The sequence below is a fragment of the Sorex fumeus genome, unplaced genomic scaffold, assembly GCF_029834395.1.
Source record: "Sorex fumeus unplaced genomic scaffold, SorFum_2.1 ptg000003l, whole genome shotgun sequence".
Classification (NCBI taxonomy): Eukaryota; Metazoa; Chordata; class Mammalia; order Eulipotyphla; family Soricidae; genus Sorex; species Sorex fumeus.
Window position 1 is genome coordinate 37,659,649 of NW_026606060.1, and position 5,741 is coordinate 37,665,389.

The window sequence follows — 5,741 nt, forward strand, 5'->3', positions numbered from 1 at the left end:
AATATTAAACATATTTTCTTTACAAATGGAATAAAATAGGCTAAATGGCGTCAAAGGTTGTAAGAAGCGTTAGGGATGGACACTTCAAGGAAAAGTAATCAAACACAAGGAAGAATTATGTAAAGTAGAAAAATCTCAGATCTTCCCCTTTGTATTCCTGTTAAAAGGTCATTGGAATATGAAGTAAAAGCAAAACACAAATGAAAAATGGATTCTCTCCAGAATTAGAAATTATATTGTAAATTGACTCTCAATTTCTCACTATCCTTCACACTGCTGTTTTAAATTTTCAGATTAATTTATTTTTTTAAATTTTTAGGGCCCACTAGAGCAAATTGATGAACAACAAGAGGACAGTGACAGTGACAGTGACGACTTTTAGTAGTGATAAATTGGTATAAAATATTATTAAGTAATTTAATAAATATACCATCTAAGTATAATTTATGTTGCACTGTATATAATTTTCTAATTGTAAACTATCCTTGCTAGGGTTATCCTAAGTAAATAGGGTAAAATATACTTTACACTGCTGTATTCAGTCTATAACTATGACCACTTGAACTATGACAAGAGACCAGAGAACACATGGATTTTTTTTTCCCCTTTATTTTATTTTATTTTTTTTAAAGTTGTAGATTTACAATTTTTTGTGCTTTGGTTTCAATTATACAATGATCAGATACCCATCCCTCCACCAGTGCCCATTTTCCACCACCATGGATAATATCCCTCCCACCCCCATCCCCCCATCCCCCCTGTCTCTGTGGCAGGGCAATCCCCTGTGTTCTCTCTCTCCTTTTGGGTGTTGTGGTCTGCAAAAGAGGCATTGAGTGGCAAACATGTTCAGTCCATAGTCTACTTTCGACATGCATCTCCCCTCCTGGGAGGATCCTCCAAACATCCTTTATTTGGTGCTCCCTTCTCTATCTGAACTGCCCTTTCCTCTAGGATACCCGGCTGGCCTCTAAGTTATGGAGTAATCCTCCTGGTGCTGATCTCAGCTATTCTTGGGTATTAATCTCATACTTTGTTACTTTATATCCCCCAGATGAATGCAATCTTTCTATGTCTATCCCTCTCTTTCTGACTCATTTCGCTTAGCATGATACTTTCCATATTGTACCACTTATATGTAAATTTCATGACTTCATCTTTTCTAACAGCTACATAGTACTCCATTGTGTAGATGTACCAAAGTTTCTTTAACCAGTCATCTGTTCTTGGGCATTCAGGTTTCTTCCAGTTTCTGGCTATTGTAAAGAGTGCTGCAATGAACAAACAAGTGCAGATGTCACTTCGACTATACATTTTTGCCTCTCTGGGATATATTCCCAGGAGGAACACATGGATTTTTGTAACTCGTTGATCTCTTACAAGATTTAATCATGAGTATGTAAAAAGCTTGGCTGATGGATCAGCTTAAATGGTGGTGAATGTGGAATGTGGGTCCATAATGGCATTTTTCATCTATTCCTTTACCTAGTTAACTTTTAAAACTACAGTTCTCGGGCCACAGCAATAGTACAGAAAGTAGGACTGACCTAGGTTTTACCCATGGCACCACTTACTGTCCCCAGAGCCCATCAGGTATGATCACTGAGAGGAGCCATATGGCCTCAAAATAAAACAAAACGAAACAAAAATCTGTACAATTGTCATTCTCTAATAGAGTAAACTAATTTACTTTTCAATGTATTCAGCCTTTGCTTTTATCTGCTCTGATATGTTTTTGTTTTGTTTTGTTTTGGGGTCAAACCTCGTGTGGCTCAGGTCTTACTCCTGATTCTACTCAGGGATCACTCCTGGCAGTGATCATTCAAGGCATCAGTCCCGTATGGAATTTCAGGCATGGGACAAGTAAGCTACATATTTGGAACATTTCTTACCCCTTGTAGTATCTCCTTGATACCTTGAAAGAGGGCTGGAGCGATAGCACAGCGGGTAGGGTGTTTGCCTTGCACACAGCCCACCCAGGTTCAATTTCTCCGCCCCTCTCAGAGAGCCTGGCGAGCTACCCAGAGTATCCTGCCCTAACAGCAAAGCTTGGAAAGCTACTCGTGGTGTATTTGATATGCCAAAAACAGTAACATCAAGTTACTGGTGACTGATTGAGCAAATCAATGAACGACGGGAGGACAGTGCTACAGTGTTATAATGCTATCTTGAAAGAAAAATCCTTAGAAGTTTATCAGTGTGCTCACTTTGGCAGCAAATAGACTAAACTTGGTAAGCTACAGACAAGATCAACATGGTCCCTGTGCAGGAACGGCATGTGAATTCATGAAGTGATCATATTTTAAAGCAGTTTATGCATTTTTAATGTTTTTTTAAAGTTATAATCCAATGTGTTTTTTTTTCCCTGTGAGAATGTTTACTTCAATACACAAACATTTTAGCTAAGGGCTGGAGAGATAGTATAGTGGGTAGCGTGACTGCCTTGCATGTGGCCAACTGGATTCACTTCCATCATCCCATGTGGTCTCTTGAGCACTGTCAGGAGTAATTTCTGAGTGCAGAGCCAGGAGTAACCTCTGAGTATTACTAGGTATAACCTAAATGCTAAAAATAAACAAATGTATAAACAAAATCTATTGTATCTCAGTGTAAGGCATAGAAGATGAGTAATCTAAAGCTACATAGAATTTCTAGCTCCATAGAATTATATAGCTGAGAACCATATTAATAATGCTAAAATGCAATTATATTTGCATTGAATAATTAGATAGAAGTATCAAAATCTTTCTATTTGATTTCCCAAAAAGGTAAGAGAACATTGACTGCTACGTACAATGAATCATTTTATGTCAGTGATAACATAAATGATAGACATTGCAAATATTTCAATATATAATATATATGGAGATTTAAAATAGCTAAAATAATTATATATTAAATGAAATATGCTAACCAAATCAATTGTACATATGCTTATTTTTATTTATAAGCAACAATGTTCATATTTATATTCATTAATATGTTGTTTTGTAGAGAACAATATTTGTTACATGTCTATATGCTTTATGTGTTTACATACATCTAGACATTAATTTAGTCTAAATAGTGAAATGTATTATTTTAAAATATATGCATTTGGGGAAATATTCTTTATTTGCTTTTTAGAATTTTTCCTTTATTTCATCATCAATTTAATTGTTTTAATTTTAGGTGGGGGATAAAATATTACTCTCAGCAGTGCTCAGGACTTACTCAGGGATCAGTCCTGGCAGTGCTTCTGGGGGTCATATAGATGTCATATAGATGTCAGGCTGAACTGGGGTCAGGCACCCACCTGACGTTACCCTTTGTACTCTTTCTGGCCTATCTTCATTTTTTTTTAAGAAAGGTCTATTTTTAAATTTATTTTTTTAATTTATTTTTTATTTATTTATTTTTTGCTTTTTGGGTCACACCTGGTGATGCACAGGGGTTACTCCTGGCTCTGCACTCAGGAATTACTCCTGGCGGTGCTCAGGGGACCATATGGGATGCTGGGAATCGAACCTGGGTCAGCCGCGTGCAAAACAAAAACCCTACCCACTGTGCTATTTCTCCAGCCCCTTGCCTAACTTCATTTAAATTATTAAGGATTCAACCTTGAAAGATATGATAGATATTTACAATCCTGGAAAATTCACTTAACTTCAATGAATTCTTGATTCCAAAACCCATAAACTGAGGTTAGTTTTGAGAAATATTATAATTAAAGAATGCATAAAATTGTACTTAACATCACACTAGAAAATATGAATTATGGTTACTATCTGGCTTTCAGATTTCGATTTTGAACTTCTAGGTTTACCAGTTTTGCCCATCATTTTCTCTTTACCGTTACTGTAAATATCAGCAGCACTTCAACTACTCATTAATTTTTTTTTTCCTAACTTAACTTGTCTTTTGTCCTTTACTTTGAAATTCTTAATGTTTTCTTTCTTGGATATTGCCCTGAGTAAATATTGCCCAAACAACTATCATATTGAATCTGATTATTTTCTCCTTGGGTATGCATTATTGTTTTCTTAATTTATTGACATAGAATCTGGACTGATTATGTTGTTGTATTAGAAGAAAGGCTACCAGGTGAGGGCCTGACATTTATTCCCTAGTTAGAGCAGTCAGGGTTGCAAAGAAAACACATTTTTTGTCATGGTCACAGATGTGCTTTTTACCCTGACCATCTGCTTAACAAATGAGCAGGAGGGGCAGGAGAAGTAATAGTAGAATGTATTGTACGACTCAGTCCCAGCACCAAGCATTCAAGTTTAGTAATGGCAGCAGCAGCATCATATTCAGACTACAGAGCAGCTGAACAAATATCTTGGGTGTGATTCAGGAGCAATAGCAATTGGGGTGGCACAGTAGAGGAATTAGAGGTGGGTAGAGAGAAAAGTGATAAGAATTAAAGCTTTTGTTAAAGTAGTGTCCAGCAGTGTCCCTGAGTATACTTATTTAAATGTGTTTACTATTGCTTTTTTAAAGACCGAGCACTTTTGTCTTTAATATTTCTTCAGTTGATCCCCTGTAAGAGAGTAGAGTGAATATCTAGTTAATATTTTTTAGCCCCAAGCCAATGTTCATTGTAATATATTAATGTTCAATAACAGTTTAAGTTTCAAAATGCTGTACTCTTATTTGCTGTATCATGATTTGTCTGATTTATGTCTCATCTCAATGTACATACACACACACACACACACACACACACACACACACATATATATATTCTTTAACCAGAATATCTTAAATAAAAATTTTACTGAATTAAATAGTCTGTATTATATGAATGAAAGAGATATTTTGGCAAGCAGTTTAAAGGATCTTTAACCTCTCATTGCCTTCTGAATGCTAATTAGGCAAATCTAAATTGGGTTCTACTGCCTCCCAAAAAATGCACACCATTAGATTGAAAGGCATCATTAGCATTTTTAAAGGCACAAATGTAAGTAGAACTCTGAGATGAGAGAGTTTACAGAAAGAGAAAAGTCATTAAAGAGATAGTGATTTACACAATGTTCTATTTTTGTCCCATCAGAGAAAATGAGAATCTTTTATTTTTTAAATCAAGAAAACAAATGTGTTCATGGAATAGCACTTATATATTTGACTCTTTATTTTCTTAGAACAGTTTTATCAAATACCAGTTTATGATCTATGAAATACAATTGAGATTTATCTTAAAAAGAAAAAAAATAAACTTTGTTCTTAAGGATAAAAATCGTTTCTTTTGTCAAAATATTTGCTCTAGATACTTAAACTTTTGATTTTTATTTTTCCTTTCTATATGCAAAGCACACTACTTTTAGGATTCAGCTACAAAATCAATGGTCAGTGACCTTTTGGGAATAAAATACTAAACCTATATTTATTCATCCTAATTTCAGATTTCATTGCTCAGAAATGTACTTTAATGATCAGAAACTCTATTTATGTAATGTAAATATTTGTGAAGAAAAGTAGTGGTTTAGGCTTTGTAATTTTAATTAAATGTAAATGGACAGTTCACATGACCCTTGATTTTGCTTTTCTCTGAGAAAACTGCAGAAGAAAAATTACTTCTTCGTAAGCCTTCATAAGTCATATTTCTCTGTCCTATTATTCTTTATTTCATTTTATTTTTTTATTTAATCATCATGAAATACAGTTACAAAGCTTTCATTTTCGAGATTCAGTCGCACAATGTTCAAACAGCCATCCCTCCACCACTGGTGTCCTCCGTATACCCCTGCCCTCCCCCCCTCCCA

At 35.0% G+C, this 5,741-nt stretch overlaps 1 non-coding gene across 1 annotated transcript; it reads left to right on the top strand.

The window, feature by feature from the left end:
* Positions 1-2,196: 2,196 nt before the first annotated feature.
* LOC130029209 (U6 spliceosomal RNA) lies at positions 2,197-2,303 on the top strand. The gene has a single exon (XR_008793292.1). It is a non-coding gene; the product is annotated as a U6 spliceosomal RNA (small nuclear RNA).
* Positions 2,304-5,741: the final 3,438 nt, after the last annotated feature.